At 43.9% G+C, this 24,537-nt stretch overlaps 1 protein-coding gene across 1 annotated transcript in view; it reads left to right on the forward strand.

Annotated features, from left to right (window-relative positions):
• Positions 1–680, forward strand: part of SYNE3 (spectrin repeat containing nuclear envelope family member 3) — a 120,331-nt gene extending 119,651 nt beyond the window's left edge. Inside the window, exon 19 of the mRNA XM_074996562.1 lies at positions 599–680. The gene's annotated coding sequence lies outside the window, so the exon portion shown is untranslated. The remainder of the gene's footprint in view (positions 1–598) is intronic.
• The last annotated feature ends 23,857 nt before the right edge of the window (positions 681–24,537 follow it).

The following is a 24,537-nucleotide window of genomic DNA, read 5'->3' on the forward strand; positions in this document are numbered from 1 at the left end:
CCATTGTCTAAAAATTGGTTTCTACTGCATCTGTCTCAGAAACACATCTCCAAAGAGGGGCCTTTCACCCTCAAAACATTGACCACAGTAAAGGGGAGGAAAGGGAGGGAAGAAAACAGGAAGTGGGGATTAGGTTGATTTTTGCCCGTCCGTGCTTTCTAAACATTCGCTTGAAGCAGTGGTTCTCAAACTTCTCTGCTGGTTGTGTTGCCCCCTTTCACACAGCAAACCTCTGAGGCAACCCCGCCGCTTATCATTTAAATAAACTTCTTTGTATTTAACACTTTTATAAATATTAGAACTGAAGCAGATTTATTGGGATGGGGGCTGACAGCTCCTGACCCTCCAGTTGGACAACCCATGATTTACAGGGACTGTTCTAATCTCTTGTTTTTAACCACTGTGCCAGGCTACCCTTTCTTTGATTTTTTTTTTAAACTCGCCATCACAATTCATGGCAGTTGCAGCTGCTCACTTCAGACTTTCTTTGTACATGTAGGACCTGTGTTACAGAGCATGCCTAGGGGTCAGTAAAACAAGACAGATGCTTTTCCCCCATCCCTTAGAGGCTTGTTAACATGACATTCTCTTGTCTCAGGGGGTGGTACTCGTTCCAGAGCCTAGACAACCCGTAGGAATCCTACTCCACTACAGCGGTCGCTGCCTTCTCAACTAGGTGATGCAGCCATCAGGTAATGTTCTAGGTTAGCTAATAATAGGGTTGTTTAAGAGTTAAATTATCCAACATCATAGAATTCAAATAGTAACTAGCCACTGTCACTCATTTGTGTACAGGTCACTCAGGGGCAAATCAGGCCCCCAATTCTATGGTTTTAGAGGGCTTATGAACAGCTGAATCAGTGCATTTCTGCTGTGGCAGGGTGGGAAGGTGTGCTGTGGACCATAGAACAGCTCTGTGCCCACACAGGTGAGTGAGGAGAATGATTTCTCCTCTCCAGTTCCATCTTTGCGGAGACGGCCACTGTTTGGGCTTAGTGTGAGTCCCTGGGTCTGGCTTTGCGGGAAAGGCCAGTCTTCTTAAGGGAGAGTGTTTTCTGATGAGCTATTTTGCATCCTCTCAGCTTGGTCGTGCAGTTAGCACAGGATCATGAGAGTCAGAGTTTCTGGGTTCTGAGCCTGATTGTAGAAAGAACTCATTGCTTGACCCTGGCCAAACTGTTTTACTTCTCTATACTCCAGTCTGTAAAATGGGAGCAGTGTTTACCAGTACTGCACCCACTGCACTGGAGGATTAGGAGGCCTGAGCTGTTTATGCTTCTTAAGCAGTTTTTAGACCTTGTCACTGTTAAGTATTGCTGGTCAAATTCTAACCTCAAATAAGGACCCATAGCCCTTCCTTCCCTAAATGGGAACAGAGATTTTGCTGGGGGTGGAGGCAGTGCTGCACAATTTCTCAGTCCCCGTTGAGTAACTTCTGGCCGATAGGAGCTGAAAGATTTTGCTGGGGGTGGGGTTAGTGTGCAAAGCCTTCCCCCACAGTGCAGAGAGACAAATGGAACAGCCATTGGGCTGGGGCTGCTGGCAGGCAGGGAAGCTTTCCTGAGAGTGCTGCTGGCTGGGAACGGGTTAGGTAAGTGCTTCCCAGCCCCAGACTGCCTTTGGCACCCCAGCTCAACTTCCTCCCAGACCCTACACCTCACCCCCAGGCCAGAATCTTCTCCTGCACCCGGACCCCCACCCAGACCCTGCACCCCAGTACCCTGCCCAGGTTACCACGCTAACCCTCTGCATCCTCTTCCCCTCAGCCCCAGGTCACAACTCCTCCTCAAACCCTGCACCTGCCCCTACATCTCTCCCCCAGGCCAGAATCCTCTTCTGCACCCATACCACCTCCCAGGCCATCCACCTCAATACTTTGTCCCAGCTCACAACCCGCTCCTTCACCCAAACTCTCTCTCGGACCCCCCCAGTCCTCTGTCCCAATCTCCCTTCTGCACCCAATTCCCATCCCAGGCTCCACTCCCCTCCATAAAAAAGTGCAGCCTTTGACCACTTGCCAGAATCTTGGAGTGGTCCCCTCATCAAACATCGTCTACCTCCTGCTCTAAGCTGTGCGCTTGTGTGGCTGCTCAGGAGAGGTTCAAATGCCACCCAGCTTAGCAGAGTGCCCACTGCTCAGTTTTTGTTTCTGCTGGTGGTGCACAATTGCACAAGCCTGGGTGCACATAAATTGTTTACTCTGCATGTGGATTGAAACAATCCATCCACAGATGGGAACCATAAGAGGAACTATTGCTACTTACCCCTCTGACTGAGTAGCTATGTCAGCAAGAGTGTATAGAGTAGACTGGGACTTGACCACGGGCATTGTTTACAAGTCTGTGTCAGGACTGGAGCTTTGGTAGAAAGGTCTAGTGGTCATTGCAGCTGTCATCAGAATCAGGAACCAACAATTAGCTCAAGGTTGGGGCCTAAGGCAGGTCCATTGCTCAGCTGTCAGAGGAGCCCACTTGTTTTATGGGCACTTCCTGGTAGACCTGGACTTAAATGGGGTTCCTGAACCAACCGGTACAATAAGGGAACCTGTCAGTCTGACCTTCTGAGTTGAGCTTTCCTGTGATATTTATCTCCAAGAATCTATGTGGTAATGCATCCAGACCTACCAGAGCTGCTGGTTTGTATTGCAGAAGTGTTGGCCATTTTGGACCTGTGTCCCAGTCCCATCACTGCAGAACATCTCATGGTAACTGTGTCCTTGAGTAAATAAAAACTGCTTAGATCCACTCTCCCATTTCTGGTTACTATGTGATTGCCTTTTTACAAAACTAGTGAAGGTGACCTGCCACTTTGGAGAGGGAGACAACCAACAAACAGCTTGAGACAATACTAAGAAGCTTCAAAGTGGATGTTTACTATGTGAAAAGGAAGCAGTATTTGTCCCAGGCCCGGGGGATATCTTAAGTGAAACCCAAAGGAGAGCACAAACCATGCAGGACTAAAAGGTCCATAGAAGCCCATGTCAAGGAAAAGGAGGAATGGAAATAACTGGAAGGGACAGGTAGTTAGGGTACAAAATAAAATAGTATTTGCACATGGATAATAAAAGGGTGTGTGAAAAATGAAGTGACAGATTTCTAGAAGAAGCTGCGGGAAAACTGAAGCAGCAGCAGATGGAAATTTTGCATTAGTGGGACAGGGGAGCACAGGGGTGGAGGATGAGAGGAGGGAGTTGAACCAGAAGGAAAGGTTTTTAAAATGATTGAGAGCGTAGTGCTGACACAAAGGGAGAGTGAGACCAAAGTAATTTTTTAAGGGGATGATGGTCTTGTTGGAGCAGCGAATTGGGAATCAGAAGCTGAGTTCTGTTCCTGACTCTGCTAAAAACATTCCCTGTGAACAAGGCTAAACCATTTAGGGTGTATTCCTGGCCGTACAGCGATGAAACTCCCATTGACATTACTTAAGCCAGGATTTCAACCTTTAATTGGGGTTTTCAAAATCATCCACTTACTTTGGGTGCTTCTCTGTTGCGGGGCCTGTTTTGAGACACATTCGCATTAGAGTTGGATGAAAAGAGGAATATCCCACCTGTGGAAAATGTCTCCAAAAGCGGGTTCAAAAGTCACAATATGAATTTTTTTCTGGGAAGAAAAAGGGAATAAATTGTTTTTTGGGAGACCTGAAATGCAGTTTTTCAGCTTGGTCCCCAGGCAACTGACTTTCCGACTGCCTGGACGGTTCCTTCTCCAGGCAGCCAGCTCCACAGATAGTCAACTCCCAGCCTAATTTTCCAGCTAGCTTGCACCCTATGCTTCTAATTTCACTGGGCAACTGCCCCCACTGGGCTGCCCATCTCCCTGGGCTACTTAGGTCTCCTCACAATTTGCCTGCTAGCCAGCTGGCTGGTGGGAATCCAGATGGTGAGGCTGGCTAGTCAGCTTGCTTACCTGATTTTCACTGACAGTTCCGATAGAATTGGCACATGCCTATGGGATGTTTCATCCCACTGACTCAGCATTTTTCCAAGGGAACAAGCCTTCTGTCCTAACATTTTTGACCTGCTCAAATTTGCACCTCTCTGTCAATGTTCCCTGTAATCTTTTACATCCATGTGCAGATTTTTTTCCATCCATGTGTGGAATAAATTGTTTTACATGCATCAGGGTATGTGCAAATATGTACCACCAGTAGAAAGAAATAACTAGTTATGACTGCACGGCTAACCAGCTGGGCAGCTTTTGAATCTGTCCTGAGTGGCCACACAAGCACAGAGCATACAGGGAACGCTGCTCTCCACACGTGTAGAGACTGTTTCTGTCAGTTGCTACTCTCAGTGGCTCTGGGCAGCTTCGGGCAAGTAGAACAGACTGGAATGTTTGGAGGGCAGTATTTATGCTCAGGGGATGGATTTTGACCATCAGCCATGGGCCTGGTTCACATTCGATCTTGCTGCCACTGTGTTTAATGGTCAAAAGCTTTGCTTCACCAGTCAGTCAGCAACGGGCTGAGACCCAGCAGTGAGAAACCTGTAAAATGATTTCTTCAGAGCCACAGCACAACAGTGCAAGTCATTGTTGTGCACACCAGTGCCCTGGAGGGACTGAGGCTTAGTGTTCATCATTGCCATGACAAAAATGGCATCTTGACAGGATTTTAAGACTAAAAGTCTCAGTCTTTATCCTCCTTGCCAACTCACTAGTGAACAAGGCTCCTTTGTGTTTTGTTTTGATTTTTTTTTCTTTTAACAAATATGTCTTTTTGTAGGTCTAGTGTAGTGGAATTGGGTTATTAAATGGACACCTCTGGAAAATCACTCCAGTAAGTATCTTTGCTCAATGGAGAAGCCAAGGACTGAATGGGCCCTAGGCAATGAACCCAAAGAGTAGGCCCTTTGGGTTAGCATTGGGGCATATTACTAGAACAATAAAGGAAAGCTTCCAAGGTCATCTTCTATGTTTTACCTGTTCCATGGCTAAACAAATGGCTTCTGTCTCCAAGCTGGTCGGTCTGGACATCCGCAAGCATTACATTTACACTTAAAGTACAGTTGTAAAAGAAGTGGTTTGTCTATTATTGCCTCACAGCATGAGTTAGAAACGCTTGTTGGGCAACCAGATTACATGTCTTTTCAAAGTATTTGAAGAAAAGCTTTATCTGTGATCCACACAACATGATGTTTGATTAAAACCAACATCTTTGTATGAAGCCAGCAGTGTCTATGACTGCTAAGGCCTCATGGTTCTCTCACACCAAGTTTATACTGGTGTAATTCTACTGATTTAAGTAGAGTGATTTTTACTTTGTAAGGGAGAGTGAGAATTGGTCCATGTGATTCTAATGGCCTCTTTACACAGTGAGGTAAACAAACAGGGTGTGATTTCTAAAGTACACTAATGTGTGGGGCATTAGTTGATCTACATACATCCTCAGAGGGATAGTTGTGTTAGGCTGTGTAGCTTCACAAAAATGAGCAGTCCTGTAGCACCTTAAAGACTAGCAATTCTGTTTATTAGATAATGAGCTTTCCTGGGTAAAGCGTGCTTCTTCAGATTAAGTGAGTTTTACACGCAAAAATTCATTACCTAATAAGTAAATTTGTTCATCTTTAAGATGTTACAGGACTGCTTTTTTATATAGATCCTGTTAGTGCCAGTTAAAAGTTCCCTAGTATGATTTTAAATTAGGAATTTTAACTAGCATGTTTTCAAACAACACTGCATTTAAGTACATAAGTGAACCTCTAGTGTGTACCAGCAGAGTGTAGAGAGACCAGAGTTTAGTTGGGGGGGGGAACATAATTGGCTTCAAAATGGAGCTTGATAAGTTTATGGCAGAGATGGCGTGATGAAACTGCCTACAATGGCTCAAAGCCAATCTGTGATTGTTAGCAGCAAATATCTCCAATGAGCAGTGATGGGACATGAGTTGGGGAGGCTCTGAGATACCACATAGAACTCTTTCCCAGGTATCCGGCTGGTGGATCTTGCCCACATATTTAGAGGCTGTGGTCACACTTGGCCAAAATTTCAAAGTGACCATGCTAATGGCCAAATCAGAGGATACTAATGAAGTTCTGAAATGAATATTCAGCACCTCATTAGCATGCGGCTGGCCATGGCACTTCAAAAGTGCTGCATTGTGCTTGCGCACAGCTAGGCTACACGGGGTTCCTTCTCGAAAGGACCCTGCAGACTTTGAAATCCCCTTATTCCCATCAGCTGATAGGAATAAGGGGATTTCAACGTTTGCAGGGTCCTTTCAAAAAAGGACCCTTGTGTAGCTGAGCTGTGCGCGAGCGAAATGTGGCACTTTTGAAGTGCCATGGCCAGCAGCATGCTAATGAGGCACTGAATATTCATTTCAGCACTTCATTAGTATCTTCCAATTTGGCCATCAGAATGGCCATTTCAAAATTTTGTCCAAGTATGGCCACAGTCAGAGGGTCAAACTGACTGCCATATCTGAAGTCAAGAAGGAATTTTTCCCTATGTCAGAGTGGCAGAAACTCTGGGGCGGGGTTTGCCTTCCTCAGCAACATGGGGCATGAGTCACTTGCAGGTCTCAGCTAGTGAAAATGGGGGATCCTCTCCAACTTGAAGTCTTTAAATCATGGTTTGGGGACTTCAGTAACTCATGCAGGGGTTAGGGGTCTATTTACAGGAGCAGGAGGGTAAGGTTCTGTGACCTGCAATGTGCAGGAAGTCAGACCAGATGGTCAAGCTGGTCTCTTCTGTCCTTGAAGTCCATGAGCCTACAACAGTGTTTCTTAGTTCTTCTGTATATGTACCGGAAGATCAATGCATTGCGGTTGATTTTTCAGAGTTCAGTTTTGCAATAGCTAGAATTGCATATCTGAAATTGACTTATTTCCCTAAAGCAGACTTACTCTTTAACTTTTTGAGACCATGGAACACTAAACAATAATATTTTTAATGCAGAACAGCTATAAAAATTTTCTTCAAAAAAAATGATCAGACCAGAAAGAACCCAAACAGCAACATATACAGCAAACACAAAATGACATAATTTAACCAGGTATCATAGCAATGAAGAAGTAACATTGGATCTGGTTTTAATAACAGAAAATATATACTAGTATGTAACAAAAAAGTGTCAGATGCTCATGGCATACCTGCGCGTTGTTCATGGAACACCAGTGATCCGTGGAACATAGTTTAAGAAACACTTGTCTAAGATAGGTATCAGAGAGGTAGCTGAGTTAATCTGTATCTTCAAAAACAACAAGAAGTCCTGTGGCACTTTATAGACTAAGGTATTTTGGAGCATAAGCTTTCATGGGCAAAGACCTGCTTTGTCAGATGCTTATGCTCCAAAATATCTGTTAGCCCATAAGGTACCACAGGACTTCTTGTTTTTTTTGGTCTAAGAGACCAATTAATGCACAATGTATCTATCAGCATGCTTTAGAAATCACACCTCAGGAGAGTACATTGTCCCATGGTGTGCATTAATCTGAAGACGAGTGCGCTCAGGTAATATTTGAAAGCTCCACCAATAATACTTTTTTAAAGGAAGGGACTTTACCACGAAAGAGATTGTTGACTTTAACAGAGTCACATTATGGAAAAACAAAAGCTCTATGATTACCTTTGGTTTCTCCTATTTTTCCTTTTTAACTTAGAGCAAACCTCATTCTCTTGGGTGAGTGTGTCTTTAATGGTCACATTGACATCACTGGGACTGTTCGTGTCACTAGGTACTTGCCATTGTGAGGAGGGTTGTGCGACCAAGCCCTTGTTTATTCAGCAATGATGTCATGAATCATCATTGGTCTGAGTGCCAGAAGTGGCTTCTGTATTTGACTGCTGTACCTTAAATTTCTCCGGAAAGCTCAACGGTAAACAAGGACATGTGACCCCTGGCTGAAAACAAAAGATCCATTACCCAGCTTACAATTGCAGAGGCATGTTGGGAATATTTGCTTCAGAGTTTACTGCCTTTCCCTTGTTTGACAGTCATACCGGAAGAAAGATGACTTTTTTGGAAACTGCTGTGGCAATAACATTTTTCTGTTGCCATAAGAGGAGAAAAATGAACTTTAAAAAAGTCTCCCCACTCAAAAACCCACAAATCCTATGTCATGGGATGAGGGGACACCCCCCTCACATGCACACGTTAGCTCTGGCAGGGCTTAGTTACCTCAGACCCAGTGTTTGCTGTAAGCCAAGCACTTGGGTGACTGCCCAGGAGAGATTCAGGGGCTGCCCAGTTGATTAGCAGAGTGCCCATAGCCACCCACAGCCAGCAGTATGAGTTTGCATTGCTGGTGCATATCCACACGTCTTGGTGCGTGTAACAAAATTTATTCCCCCATGGACTGAAAAAATTAGAGGGAACACTTGCCAGGCATCTGTGTGTAACCCTGGAGGCACTCAGACTATGTACTAGGGTGAGTGATGTCTCTGCCTTATAGGCTTGGCTGAGTGGCACCTGGCCTCTAGTTCATGTGGTAGAGCACAGGGCTTTTGTCCCTAAGGTCACAGGTCCAATCCCTTCTGTTGACAACCAGGGTCTGTTGGCATTACAAGGAGGGGTTTTGCCAGGGATGACATGCTGGAAGATCTCAGAAGCTTGGGATGTGCTTCCTCAGCTGAGGAAAATATGTAGCCCCCAGAGCCACTGAGACCACATACTAGGGGGAGTGAAACCTCTGCTTTACAGCCTTGGCTGAGAGCCAGCTGGCCCTTAGCTCATTTGGTAGAGCCCCTATGGTTGCAGGTTCAATCCCTTCTGCTGCCAACAGGTCTGTCAGCATTACATGTGCATTCTCTGAGCTAGCATAGATGGATTTGCACTTTGACCCTCATTTGCAGCAGGCTGCTGATTTCCTAATCACTGGGTATACACTGGAAAGAAAGGTATTACAGGAGCCAGAGGAACAGGGTGCACAGAGAACCAAGGGGAAGGGAAATTGGCTAACTGTTCTGAGACACAGCTGACATGAGCCTTATATTAAATCTCTAATTTGGATTTGACCTCAAGTCTCAGTTTCAACTGTTCATTTGGACTATGGCTGAGGAGCCAAGCAATATTTACATTTTCTTTTCTACTCTACATAAAAGCCCTATATCACACCTCCGTAAACTCCTTCATGTCATGGAGAACTGCTCCAACTGGCCACAGACACTGCTATTTTCCCCCTTTTCTTTTAAATAGCAAAACAAAAAAGTATGGATAAAATGTTTGTTTTATAAGACTAAAAATGTTGCAAATAATCTGTAGGCTGGAGTTCTCATTTGCCTCTTTCCATGATATAAAAAACCAATTGTAATTGTGAGACCATCTCTGAAGTGTCAGACATCTTTCCCTCATTTCTCCTGCTACCACAACAAATGGAATTAAGTCACTCATCTCAGACTTACAGTCTTAGGCACATTTTACAATTACCAAAATGGAGGAAGAAGAGAGAGGAGGGAAATTTCTATATAAAAGAAGCGTGAAGAATTTAGAGATTCACAAGGGAATTAATCTGGAAACTGCGAGGAAGGAGAGTTCTGTTACCTTCCCAAAGCATGAGGATCTAATTGCTGTTTATTCTTCATTATAAACCCACTATTGCAGAATTTTGATGACCTTGTAGACTTACCTAGATATTCCTGCCAAAAGGATATCTATTATCATGCAATGTGTTGTCTGTTTGTGTAGCTCCAGTATGCTCATTGAACAATAATAGCTCTTTTCCCTTCCCTATCACATTTCAGGATGCAATTAGTCATGGGACTCCGCTTATTTAGTATTTGTACAAAAATCTACTCTAGTGGGCAGATGCTGAAGTCCTTTTAAATCTATTTTCCTGTTCCAGAGTCAGAGGCCTCAAACCTGCTCCAGCTCCCAGCGGAATCAATGGGGCATTTCTATTGATTTCAGAGGGACTAAGATCACAGCCCTACTTTGTGTCCTAGTCTTACTGGAACTATGCTGATTTACCCAAGCTGAGCATCTGACCCCTTTGTCACAGAAATCAGTAACAAAGACAAGGATCCCAGAGTCAATTTTGGGGGACAAGGACTAGAAAAATTAGAAAACACAAAGTAAATTTGCAAAACTCTTTTAAAAGAATCAAAGAAAAAAATCCTCATGGCTAATTGTATGGCAATACTATTTTTTGCTACAAAGGCTAGCTCTTTAACAAAGGATGATTCTAGCATGCTGACAGCACTTGTTAAACAAACATTTTATTAAATACTGAGGCCCAGGAAATGTAGGCATATTAGGCGTTATATAAATAGGCGCTTACTGTAGGTGCTTATATGACTAGTTTAAGCACATAAAATGTTCATTGAAACATCAAAATATGGATTTAGGTGCTTCACTTCGGTTACTTTCATTCAAGAGTTCAACCCCTCAGTGTTTTTACCTGCCTGGAGACTTTGCCTGCATAATTACTGAATTATTGCCACTCCTTATTTAGTTTTATGGCCTCAGCACTGGAATGATGGCTTCAGGGGAAGGTCTGCTGTTAGATCCAGACATGTTTATCTCCTAAACACAGTTTGCATAATCTGTTTCTGGCAAAAGACTCTTCCTTGGCGCTCTGCCCACGAATTTCTTCATTTCCATTGGCACCTTTCGGAAGCTTTCATCAGGAGGCGTCTTCTTCTGTCTACCCTTCCACTTGGGTCTGGCAGCTCTACCTGTGGCTGTGCTTAGGGGGCGGTCCCAACTCACTGTGCACTTGAGCAGTTCTAAACATGTAGCTAGTCCCATATCAGGGGTACATCTCTGAGCTCCCCACTTCGCTGTCTTATTGATAAACTCCCTGGCTCCCAAGGCTGACACCTCGATATATGCATCCTACCAACCCAGCTGGACTCTGTGACACAGTTAGATCTAGTGTCAAATAGCAGGGCCAAATGGGATAGTCCAAGACAAAAACTGTTGCTAGAACATGTCTCTAACTCTTGACTATTGTCTCCAGGGCATTGGAAAGTGAGGCCTGACCTAATTTACCTTCATAGTGGAATCTGATGGTAAAACATTTGAAAAACCACTGACTTCTCTGATCAAGGGGTTTTGAATGGTCTATTCCACATTTTATTTAGCTGCTTAAATATAATTCATGTAAACTCTTGTATCAGGTACGAAATAGCATCTTTCCTTGAGACCGTTTTATATTGCTGTCATTAAGTTCAAACACTTCTCCCTATGTGTAGGCAAATATTAGTCTTACTGGCAAAAAGGGCACATTAAGTATATGTGAATGTCTTCTGTTCCAGAAAGGCAATGTTTCAAGAACGTAATTCCAGATGGTGGCCAACCTAGGTGGGTTTCACTCAGAAATGGAGTCAAAATATTTCATGTGTGGCAAATCCCACACTGGACAACCTGGGGCTAAGGGATTATTTTGGGCTCAGCTAGTCTTGTCCTACTACACCTGCAGAAAATGCTCCATCTGCTGGGGAAGTTAAAAGATGGGGGAAAGTAGCGCATTTCGGTGGCAGAGCTAGAGGGGAGCAGAGTTGTAGCCCACCACTGCAGCAGCACAGTGTATAGGGAAGCTTAAGGCTCTGACATAGCTGTCCAAAGAGGCCGTCCGTGAGGGAAAGGCGCACCCACTGCAGAGACAACCCAAGAGGAAAGCATCATGTGGCCCTTGGACATTGGAACCCCCTCTAACTTATTGTGGTTTGGAATTCCCACTGGGGGAAAGCTTTGACCTAAGGGGGGGATGAGAGGAAGAGAACCAGGATGAGTGGAGGTGAGAGGAAGAAGCCCCAGGAGGATAGCAGCATTGGTCGCCCAAAGGGCCCTGGGTCAGCATGAGAGGGACTGAAATCCTCTCCTTTTGGCAGTCCGCAGTTGTAGGCATGAGACTTAATTCATGTTCCCCAATCAGATCTCAAGTGGGGACCATTACGCTGTATGACACCAGTTAGCTTTGAACCTATTCAGTTGCTTCTGTGATATGAGAGATCACCATCACCTCTAATTGTCAGTCTTTTTTTTTTTTGGCTGAGGCTCTGGATGTGTTGGAGCAGGTTTGGCATGTGACCAGTGACTTGGGCCCAGGTTTAATTGCCTATTAATGTCTAGCAGCGGTGCCGATGGGTACTAGTCCTTTGCTAATACTAGTTTAATGAAGAATTGCCAGTTTTATCTATGTCAAATGTGCAAAACTAGGTAAGAATATTGAAAGTTGAGACAGAGAAGCTATGACATTTTTTTGGAATCACTTGGCTCCTTTCTGTCTGTATTTGACTTGAGCATGGTCTTGTTGAATAACCTGTAACTACAGCAAAGCTATCACACTGGCAATTCTTTCATCTGTAAGAGAACCTCTAGGGTAGTATTATGTAGTTGTTCAGCAAACCCAAGGTTTTTGTCATGCTGAATACAAAGTGGTTAGTCATTCACAGACAGTATCTGCACAGTCATCTTTGCAGGGACAAATTTTCATTTAGGCACAGTAGGCACATGCTAGGGGCTCTGGAATTCTTGGGTTTCAGGTTGCCAAGTATCTGATTTTCTAGCCCAATTGGGCTATTTTTAGCTGTCGGAGGTCATGATTTTTAGCAGCTGCGAGTTGGGGTATTTGGGGCTATTTTGTTGGCCACACTTCTTGGGAGGGAGGGTAAGAGGGAGGAAGGGAGAGTCCTGGTCTGCCCCATCCCTCCTGAGATGCCCTACCTGCTGCTGGTCTTACATCGTACCTTCTCCCCTTACATGACATTCTCAGCACATGCAGAATTCTTGTCTAAGGGGGACAGGTTTTTGTTTTTCTCTGCAGAAAACGGGCTGCAGTTCAGCCTTTTTCCCACCAGAGGCCTCTGAGGTAGTACAGTGACTGAGGCTGACTGGTCTGGCAGGTGGTGGCAGACAGGTAGCAGCAGGCGTGGGGTAGGTGCATTTTTTCCTCAACTGAAAAGTCCTGGTAGCCTCTTGGAGCCAGACTAAGAAGCAGAGGAGGCCACACAGGGCCTCTGGGAAGTCACAGGGTCACATGAGTAGATGGAAGGGGTTCATTAGGCAGGAACACCTGGTGGGAGACTCCAGGCAGGTCTGCATGGGGAAGACAGGGGGTGCTAGTGATCCTGTGCCTAGGGGAGCATAAGGTGTGAATCATAGGATTAGAAGAGACATCAAGGTATCAGCAAGTCCAACCCCCTACTCAAAGCCGGACCAATCCCAAATAAATCATGCCAGTCAGGGCTTTGTCAAGCTGGGACTTAAAAACCTCTGGGGACGGAGATTCCACCACCTCTCTAGATAACCTATCTGGGGAACCTAAATCTGTCCTGCGTCAAGGGGCAGATTTTTAAAAGTATTTGGGGGCCTACAGATGTCTCAGCTCAGATTTTTTAAAGATATTTACTCACCTCACTTCTATTGATTATGAAATCTAGCCCCTCATTATCAGCAAAGCACATTACATCAACCCTGCCAACATGCCTCTTTCTGAAGGAAAGATGTCCTTGTGGGTCAGGCAGTAAACTAGCACTCCAACCATACAGGTTATAGTCTGTGTTCTGCCGCTGATTTCCTGTGTGACCTAGCACAGGTTCCTTGCTCTTTGTTCCCATATGTGAAGCAGGGATATTAACACTTGCTTATCTCTGTCAGGTGTTGTGAAGATAAATTAATTAATGTTTGGGAGCCACAGCTACTGAAATGATGTGCACCACAGAAAAGCCTATAACTGTTAAATATTATTTAGTTTTTAAAAAAAAAAGTAATTAAAGTTACCATGGCTATGTCTACACTAGCTCCAAACTTTGAAATGGCCATGCATATGGCCATTTCGAAGTTTACGAATGAAGTGCTGAAATACATATTCAGTGCTTCATTAGCATGCGGGCGGCCGCGGCACTTCGAAATTGATGCGGCTTGCCGCCGCGCGGCTCCTTTTCGGAAGGACCCCCGCCTACTTCGAAGTCCCCTTATTCCCATCTGCTCATAGGAATAAGGGGATTTTTGAAGTAGCCGGGGTCCTTTCGAAAAGGAGCCCCGTCGGGACGAGCCGCGCAGCGGCGAGCCACGTCAATTTCAAAGTGCCGTGGCCACCCGCATGCTAATGAAGCGCTAAATATGTATTTCAGCGCTTCATTAATAAACTTCGAAATGGCCATTTGCATGGCCACTTCAAAGTTTGGGGCTAGCGTAGACACGGCCCTTGAGAAATTGTTCCTAGGGTTCATACAGAGGATAGTCTCTGTTCTTATTCAGTGTTTAGCCTCTGCTGTGGATACTAACAAGGGTGCCAGTTGATTCCTATTGTGGAGGTGTTGTTTTGGTTGATGCAGCCAACTATAATTATATATTGGTCATCACATAGTCTTTAGAAATGAACAATTTTTAATTACTCCCCTGGGTTAAAATTGTCAAGCCAGAGGTGAAAGGCTGCCTGCCCAAGGTACTGCACTTGTTACCTGACTGCTAGAGATAGATAATAAACCAGAACGTACCATGATGCCACTACATAAACCCATAGTACACCTGCATCTTGAGTAGTGACTGTCATTGTGTTTGCCCCATACTCTACATGCCCCTAAACCGACAACTGCCGGAAGCTGGGACTGGACAACAGGTCATAGATCACTCAGAATTGCCCTGTTCTGATCATTCCCTCTGAAGAATCTGGCACAGGATGCTGTTGGGCTATGTCTACACTGCAGGGCTTTTCAGAAGTAATTTATGTTGATATTCTGGCACCGAAATCAGTTATTTCTGAAAAGAGCGTTCACACTGAAAGAGCATTTCACATTAAGAAACAAGAGCAATGATGGGAAGCCTCCCTGGAGGCCAATTAAGTTATAATTACCTCTGCTTAGTATACATTGAGTCAATTTCAATATTGAAAGGGAGGAGGTTGGCGAATGTCATTCATACTGGTGGTGTTAGTATTTCAAATGTCCTGTTATTCCAGAATAGCAAAATTGGCAGTGTGGATGCAAGAGTTTTTATTTATTTATTTATACCAGAAAAAACTGGCATTTTGTAAGAAAGGAAAAAAAAGCCTGAGTAGACAAAGCCCTTAGAAGACATAATATTGGCTAGATGAACCACTGGACTGACCCACTATGACCATTCTTACATTCTACTTCTATATTTTCAACATCACATTTTGTATCTGATAAAGATGGGAACAAACCAAAACCCAGATCTGAATGCCTCTGATGAATTTGAGATTAGGCTCTAGAGCCAAATCTTGTGGCATAGGCCTATTTTCTTCATTCCACGGAAGATCGATGCTGCCTTGGTCGATCATCCAGAGTTCAATTTAGCACACCAAGTGCGGGACACACACTCAATTAAACTCACAGAGCACCCCCCCTCAGCTCTGGTACCCCTGCACCCTCATGAGGAGAAAGGTAAGTCAACAGCAGCATTTGCTCCCATCGACCTCCCACAGTGGAGGTGGTATGGAAGATCAAATTAAGGTATGTCGACTCCAGGTACATAATTAATTTAGATGGAGTTGCATATCTCAATTCAACCTTTCCCTTTAGGGTAGACCTGGCCTAAATGTTGAGAATATGGAGTATTTCCAAGGACAGTAATGTGCAAATGTGAATGCTTGGTTACTTTGGGGTTTCTTAATGTGAGACTTTCCTCAGTCTGTCAGATTGTCAGACATTAAACTTGTCTCCCGTTTTTCCTACACACGCCCCCGTGGAGCATGATGTCATTCCAGTGAAAGCCGTAAGACCAATTCATCAAAAAAGTGAGTTTCCATGACCAATTTATTATCTGCTTTTCTTTGCTCCCCCCAATCTAGACCCTTCCTGCATTTGCAAAAGGGACTTGGTTTGTTTTCATTCCACCTGCCACTTGACAAAGAGAGAGAGAGAGAGAGAATTGCCATGCAAAATGGAAATGACTGACAAAGCCAACCAACAAAGAACCTGAATGTGAAAGAAAGATCAAAGAGAACAGGAGATGTAGCTCAGCCAACTCAAACATACAAGAAACTGTGCAAGAGCTCAGAAGAGAAACCAGATTGCTGTTGAAATAGCTGCTTAACATTGTGTCTGGAAGCACAGTTTCAATAAAATAAGAAAGGAAACCAGCTAAGGACCCCCAATGGCAAACATATTTATTGAGAATTCAATAAAAGCCTCAGAACAAATAGCCTGAAGGACCTGTAGACATAGCCTCTGTTGTAATAAAACTGCAATACAAGGCATCAGGGAAATAGTAAGGGAAAAGGACTGCTCCATGAGAAAACTGAGCAAAAGTCCCAGAGCATACAGCCTGGAGACACAGGCTGAGATGTAATAAAGTAACTGCCATTGGGGAGAGAGTAAGAAAAACAAAACATCCCACAAAAGCACAAAGAAGCCCCAGATACATAAGCTAGTCTAGAAATTCTGCACAAGTTGCCATAAACGCACATGGGAAAATAGGAAAAGAATAATGACTGCAAAGCGATCAACTCCTGCAGGTACATAAAGAAAGCATGTAGGAGAAAGTCCACAGGAAGCAATGTCAGCTGCAGTAAACTCTGAGGATACCTAGGAGACAAATCTGTAAAAGGTGACAAACCAAGGCCTCCTAGGGATCCTATGCGTGTGTTTTGAAAGTGGGCTGTATTAAATATAAAACCCCACATTGCTGACCTACAATATATGTCTGTCATGGGGATTTGTTTTTAATTAGCCAAAAAAGCAACTTTCCTCAGAGGTATAGAAAGAGATTAGAGAATTTATGTTAAAATTGTGGAAGTAAAATTAATTAAGGATGCAATTTATGTGCTTGTACTGTGGAATTTGTGTTTAAATAATATCAATTTTATCACATCAAAATAGCAGCTAGACCAAAGGGTGGGTTTTGATTGATAAAAGTTGCAACAAACAATAATAATAGTGAAGAAATAAAGATACTCCCTGCACTAAGGCTATTACACACAGGATTGACAGTAAGAGGTTGAGCTTTATTTCTTGACCTCAGTCATATGGCCTGTGTCACGGTTACAGGAGATTATATCCCTTGGCATATGACAAAGGTCAGCAATCACGGTTTTGACTAGCTACATCTTCCCTTTTCTGAAAAATCAATGCAAATTTAAAAATAGCAAACATTTAGCAATCATGGAGCACACAAATGTAATGTGTAGGATGGAGGTGAGGTATTTGGACATCTGGCAGTAACCCTTGCACTGCAATGACTTTCTGGTCACACAAATACTTTTTGTTTTCAAAACAGCTCCATCTGCAGTGACATGCTATGGCTGTGTTGTGTCACTTGGCATCCATAATTCCTGCCTCTGTTGTTTTTCATTGTACAGGACTGGGTGGGCGTATGCTAATTCTGTCTCTGTAAACACTATCATTAGTATTATAAATAAGCAACAGGGTCCTTCTTTTGCTTAGCTGTTTTCTGTTCCTTTTGAGTGCTGACCCTCAGAGGAGGTAATGATATAGACCAAGGGTTGGTAACCAAAATAGCAAGAAGAGTCTTTTTTTTCTTTTGAAGTCAGTAAAAGCTCAATAATTCAAGAGTCACCGTGCATGTGAATACAAGATGGTCCTTAATAAATAAAGTCAAACCATACTTTTTGTAACCCCTTTTTTAAGAACAGTGTATACAATGATTTGTAATATGATACATATATCTCAGAGACCTGGAAGGGACCTTAGGAGGTCATTGAGTCCAGTCTTCTGCCCTTTTGGCAGGACCAAGCACCATCTATGATAGATTTTTTTAAACCTATTTAACCCAGGCCTCTAAATGGCCTCTTCAAAGATTTAGTTCACAACCACAGGTTTAGCAGGCTAACACACAATCCACTGAGCTATCCTGTCCCCTGATACAGGATGTTCACAAACTTTTTTCATATTCTATCTCCTCACACTTTATACATGTGTGTTTGTACCACTGTCTTCCTGACTTTCACTCCTGAACCTATTTTAATTATGCCAGTTTTATTTCATGTTTAATTCCAGTTTTCTTTCTCAAGATGGGTGCTGCCCTTCACATCAGGAACGCCACAAGCTTCCTTTCAAAATCAAGACTTCATTCGCAACAAAAACAAAACACAGATCAAAACACAGAAATTGTATCATATCCACAACGCACTGCACATATTATAGGGGCGGTTTTCCAAAGTTTCAAAATCACATGTTCATTGTTGGGCTTTTAGACATTCACCATTTATTGAAAATAATCAAGAGGGTTTTTTACTTTGCAGTTATAGAGTTGGGAGCCACAAAGAAGTCCTTAAAGAGCCACGGGCTGCAGACTCCTTCTTTAGACCACTGTTAGAGAGCGTAGAGCTTTTACCTTGGAAAAGGGTCTGCCATCTCCTGTTGGAAATACAACAGCCTCTCCACTTGGCAATGGGTCTCTTTGGCATTCTTGTCAACAGCTGTTTGAAAATGGTGAGGTGGGGGTGGAAGTGTTTTTCCCTTCACTTTTCTGTTGTTTGTACATCAAAATTTGAACTGTGAAAAAACGTTCAAACTTTCTGAATTTTTGAAAAAAAAAATCATCAACTGACCACAGCTCTTGTCACAGTAGTTCTTGTTCTGTTCTCTTGTAACTCTGTCAGGCTGCATTTTATTTGACTCAGAAATTTGTTAGATGTTGGCAGTAATTTTTTAATCCTTTTGCCTACAGGTCTGTGGACCAGTGATTCTACAAAGCCATGTGTATTGTGCTGCGATGTTCTAACAACACAAAATAACATCCCTTGAATTTGCTAGGGCACTTTTATTTCTAGTTATTTGCCAAGTCAAATCTGTTTTTTTTTTTTGCAATTGCCTTACTTTGACCAAGTGTTAGCTTACACAGCTCTAATTAGTCCATCTGTAACTGTTTAAAATCACATGGCTTTGTTTTGTTATGTGTAAGGCTGGATCCAATGGCAGACATTATTGAACTTGGGACTTCAGGAGCTAAAGCCATCCGCCTACTGCACAAACCAAAAAGGTGACTGCCTTTAGTGAAGGCTGTAGAACAGACTTCACTCACCCCAGGGGTATTAGGGTATGTCTACATTGCAAAGTTACTTCAAAATAACAGCCCTTATTCCAAAATAAGTTTGCTAGGGTCTACACAACACAGCCGCAATTTCAAAATAATTTTGAAATAGAGGTTGACTTATTTTGAAATAGGTAAACCTCATTCTAAAGGTCTAGAGAATGTGACCTATGAAAAAAGGTTGAAAGAACTGGTCTGGTTTAGTTTGGAAAAGAGAAGATTGAGGGGAGACATGATAGTGGTTTTCAGGTATCTAAAATGGTGTCATAAGGAGGAGGGAGAAAACCTGTTCTTTTTGGCCTCTGAGGATAGAACAAGAGGCAATGGGCTTAAACTGCAGCAAGGGAGGTTTAGGTTGGACATTAAGAAAAAGTTCCTAACTGTCAGGGTGGTCAAACACTGGAATAAATTGCCAAGGGAGGTTGTGGAATCTCCATCGCTGGAGATATTTAAGAACAGGTTAGATAGATGTCTATCAGGGATGGTTTAGATAGTACTTGGTCCTGCCATTGGGGTAGGGGGCTGGACTCGATGGCCTCTCGAGGTCCCTTCCAGTCCTAGTGTTCTATGATTCCACAAGGAATAGCCTATTTTGACCTATTTGGAATAGCTATTTCAAAATAAGGCTGTGTAGATGGGCTGCATCTACACATGCATTCCTCTTTTGAAAGAGGAATGCAAATGAGGGAAATCAAAAACACAAATGATGGTTTACATATTTCATTCTTCATTTGCATAATTTCGTTTTGGAAGAGATTCTTTCAAAAGAAAAAAAAGCAGAGTATATGGGGCTCCTTCGAAAATAAACCCCATCTTTGAAAGAACCCTTCTTCCTATTTTGTTTTGAAGATGGAGTTTATTTTCAATCGAGCCCTCTTCTACACTGATTTTTTGCTTTGAAAAGAGATTATGCAAATTAAGCACAAGATATATAAATAAGTGCCTCGTTTGCATTTTCAATTTCCCTCATTTGCATTCCTCTTTCAAAAGAGGAATGTAAATGTAGACATAGCCAGGGAATAGTGCTGTTTCAAAATAAGGCACAGTGGTTACGTCTACACTTGCACCCCCTTTCAAAAGGGGAATGCTAATGAGACACTTTGGGGTATGCTAATGAGGCGACTGCAATGAATATGCAGTGCCTCAATAGCATAATGGCAGCTGCAGCACTTCAAAAGTGCTGCTTTCGATTGTGCATGGCTCGTCTACAGGGGGTCCTTTTCGAAAGGACCCTGCACACTTTGAAATCCCCTTTTCCTATTTGGTGTTTGCCACACAGTAGCTGTGTCTACACGTGCACGCTACTTCGAAGTAGCGGCACTAACTTCGAAATAGCGCCCGTCGCGGCTACAAGCGTCGGGCGCTATTTCAAAGTTAACTTCGACGTTAGGTGGCGAGACGTCGAAGTCGCTAACCTCATGAGGGGATCGGAATAGCGCCCTACTTCGACATTCAACGTCGAAGTCGGGACCGTGTAGACGATCCGCGTCCCGCAACGTTGAAATTGCCGGGTCCTCCATGGCGGCCATCAGCTGGGGGGTTGAGAGATGCTCTCTCTCCAGCCCCTGCGGGGCTCTATGGTCACCGTGGGCAGCAGCCCTTAGCCCAGGGCTTCTGGCTGCTGCTGCAGCAGCTGGGGATCCATGCTGCAGGCACAGGGTCTGCAACCAGTTGTCAGCTCTGTGTATCTTGTGTTGTTTAGTGCAACTGTGTCTGGGAGGGGCCCTTTAAGGGAGCGGCTTGCTGTTGAGTCCGCCCTGTGACCCTGTCTGCAGCTGTGCCTGGCACCCTTATTTCGATGTGTGCTACTTTGGCGTGTAGACGTTCCCTCGCAGCGCCTATTTCGATGTGGTGCCGCGCAACGTCGAAGTTGAACATCGACGTTGCCAGCCCTGGAGGACGTGTAGACGTTATTCATCGAAATAGCCTATTTCGATGTTGCTACATCGAAATAAGCTATTTCGATGTTGGCTTCACGTGTAGACGTAGCCAGTAGGACCCAGAGGACATGTGCATACAGGCCACATCTACACGAGAGGTCTGTGTTGACAGACGTCACTGTCAGAAGGGATTTCCCGGCAAAACTTCTGTTGACAGATTGCATCTACACATAAAAGCAGATCGAAAGACAGACAGAAGCCAGACTGCCCAGCCCTTTCTCAACAGAATGGCTGACTGGAAGCTCTGCAAACAGGGCTGCCCAGGGAACCGGAAGCCCTGTTTGTCGACAAAAGGGCCTGAGAGTGTTTACACAGCTGTTTTGTTGACAGAACCCTGTCAAGGGAGGCGTTATACCTGAACAGAGAGAGGTATAACGCTGCCGGCGCATGTACTGGGTTTTGTCGACAAACGGTTGTCAAAGCACATTTTGCGTGTAGATGCGCTGTGGTTTTTCCCAAAAAAAGCCAATTTTGCCGGGAAAAGCCACTCGTGTAGAGGTGGCCACAGTGGCCACATTGTCAGGAGGGGCAATGCATCCAGGGATACAAGAATGACTGAAAAAGACAATTTAGGGTCCCATGTCTGTACTCCTAAGAACCAATTAATTGAGCTGATTCCAGAAGGAGTTTCTGGTCTGGGACTCCGGTGAGTATGAAATATTATGAAGTATAAGAGGTATCAACCAAGTTTTAAGCAGGTAGCACATGCACCAAAGCCAAGTTTAACGTCAGCCATGCCAGGTAGCACTTATAATTCAGGTAAAGGTTTCAGTGTGTTCCCTGTGCTTGTATCAAGTTAAGTTCTGCGATGTTCTGTTTTCAAGTGTAATTCTTAACTGACAGCCCAGGCAGATTGATTTTTTTAAAGCTCAACAAGGGGCTTCATTAATCATAGGGGCTAGAAGTAAGGCTGGGGAGTACTGCTGAACCCCTGGCTTGAAATAGATTCCATCAGACACAGGGCTCACAGTGTCGTTCACTGGCTCTCTGCACCTGCTTCTATAAAAATTGCTACAGCACCCCTGCATTTGTCCTGTGATGCTTGAAATTTAGCATTCCTGGAGCATCATCCAACTTTGTCTTGGAGCCCTGAGTATTACCAGATGTTTTCCGTATTATCATCACTACCCTTCAATCCTATGTTAGCCTAACCCTCTGACAGGCTATAGATAAGTCCTCAGCATTGCTCTGAGAACTCTGTTGGCTCAAGATTGTGAAATTAATCTTGACTACCCACCTCCGATTTCCCCTTAAAGAAGTGGTGAGGTTTTCAGAGGTGGTAAAACTCCTGCAGCTCTTATTGACTTCACTGGGAGCTAAATGAGACACTCAGCACCTTTGAAACCAAAACTGCATTCTGCTTACATATTTAAATATTGATATGGGAGCCCAGCTTCAGGCACATGAAAAATTTTGGCCAAGAACCTCATCAGGAGGAAGTACCAGAGAAGTAGCTGTGTTAGTCTTTACTCCAACAAAACAAAGCAGCAGAAATATAGCACTTAAAAGACTAACAAAATGATTTATTCAATGATGAGCTTTCATGGTCTGTCCCGCAAAAGCTCATCACCAAACCAATCATTTTGTTAGTCTTTAAAGTGCTACATTTCTGCTGCTTTGTTTTGTCAGGAGGAGTTTCACGTGTTCCATGAGTAGAATTAATTGAAAAAGTTTGGAATTCCAAGGGCACAGTCAGGTAGATAAATCTGTTCTCAACTAATAAAACAAATAACTTAATGGTAGAAAGTTTATTTTATATGAGCCTCACACAGAAAATCAGTTTAAAGTTTACAAAGCTGCAGTTCATCTGTATACAGCCAACTCTGCTATTATTATTATTATTAGTAGTAGTAATAGTAGTAGTAGTTGTTCAATAATTAAAATGGAAAAGAGCAATCACTGTCTGCAGAATTATTAGTCTTCCAATCAATTAAAGGTTTGATCAAGAAAGTACTTTTTTTACAGACTTCAACCTGTTTATAAAAATATAAACAAGTAAAATCCATAAAGCAGAACATATTGATAGCTCTTCAGGGCTACGTCTACACGTGCACCCAACTTCGAAATAGCTTATTTCGATGTTGCGACATCGAAATAGTCTATTTCGATGAATAACGTCTACACGTCCTCCAGGGCTGGCAACGTCGATGTTCAACTTCGACGTTGCTCAGCCCAACATCGAAATAGGCACAGCGAGGGAACGTCTACACGGCAAAGTAGCACACATCGAAATAAGGGAGCCAGGCACAGCTGCAGACAGGGTCACGGGGCGGACTCAACAGCAAGTCGCTCCCTTAAAGGGCCCCTCCCAGACACACTTTCATTAAACAGTGCAAGATACACAGAGCCAACAACTAGTTGCAGACCCTGTATATGCAGCACGGACCCCCAGCTGCAGCAGCAGCAGCCAGAAGCCCTGGGCTAAGGGCTGCTGCCCACGGTGACCACAGAGCCCCGCAAGGGCTGGAGAGAGAGTATCTCTCAACCCCCCAGCTGATGGCCGCCATGGAGGACCCCGCTATTTCGATGTTGCGGGACGCGGATCGTCTACACGTCCCTACTTCGATGTTGAACGTCGAAGTAGGGCGCTATTCCCATCCGCTCATGGGGTTAGCGACTTCGACGTCTCGCCGCCTAACGTCGATTTCAACTTCGAAATAGCGCCCAACACGTGTAGACGTGACGGGCGCTATTTCGAAGTTACTGCCGCTACTTCGAAGTAGCGTGCACGTGTAGACGCAGCCCAGATGTGTTTAGGACAAAACCTTCTGACTACACGTCTGCTAGATGACCTGTGGTAAGACATTTCACCACTCAACATCTTAGTTTCCCCATCTGTAAAATGGGGATAATACCCACTGCCTCTGTAAAGTGCTTGGAGATCTACTGTTGAAAAGTGTTCTATACAAGCTACATATTGCTGTTGTTATTATTATTAAGGATGATGATGCAAGACTCCAAGTTAGCAGAAATAAATTTTATCCCCAATATGCATCAGAGATACCTTAAAGGACCAACACAGGCCTCTTCAGTCGTTATTGCTACAGAAAGTTTTCACTTTAGAGAAGAGGCACTGAAAATACAACAAGCTCATTTATCAATGGCGGGATGTTTGAATTCTCCTTTTTTCATCTTTTGGCAATTAACAGATTTTACTATTCCTGTCACTTTCCTGTTATTAAAGAAAGACAAGAGAAAAAATGTTTTTAAAAAATCTGATCTTTTGTGAGAAACCAGAATGAAGAGGAAAGAAAGGTTCAGTGCAGTCTCCTTTGGCCACAGATGACATGCGCAAGTGGTCGGTGCAGCCTGTAGTTCAGGAGTGTTCTTTGATTCCTTGTGAACACTACATTCCCACATAGCAGGACCTGTGAGTAACACTTTGTACCATCACAGGCAGGCAAGGAAACTCTGTCCCACCCTAGCATTCTGTGACCTGGCCTCAGTTATACATACCTTCTTCTTTGCCTGTGTTCAACCCCATCTCCGCCCTAGCCCCCCAAACCTCCCACAATTCTTCATACATCTGCCTCTGACCACACCCCATCCCTACTCCTCCCCTCTCATACCCAGTGCCTCCTCCTTGCTGCAGAACAGATGATCTGCAGTGGATGTGAGGCACTGTGAGGGAGGGAGAGGAGTTGATTGGCGGGGCCAGAGGCAGACAAGAGGCACTGGAGGGACATGGGGAGCTGGC

Source organism: Carettochelys insculpta, chromosome 6, assembly GCF_033958435.1.
Source record: "Carettochelys insculpta isolate YL-2023 chromosome 6, ASM3395843v1, whole genome shotgun sequence".
Taxonomy (NCBI): Eukaryota; Metazoa; Chordata; order Testudines; family Carettochelyidae; genus Carettochelys; species Carettochelys insculpta.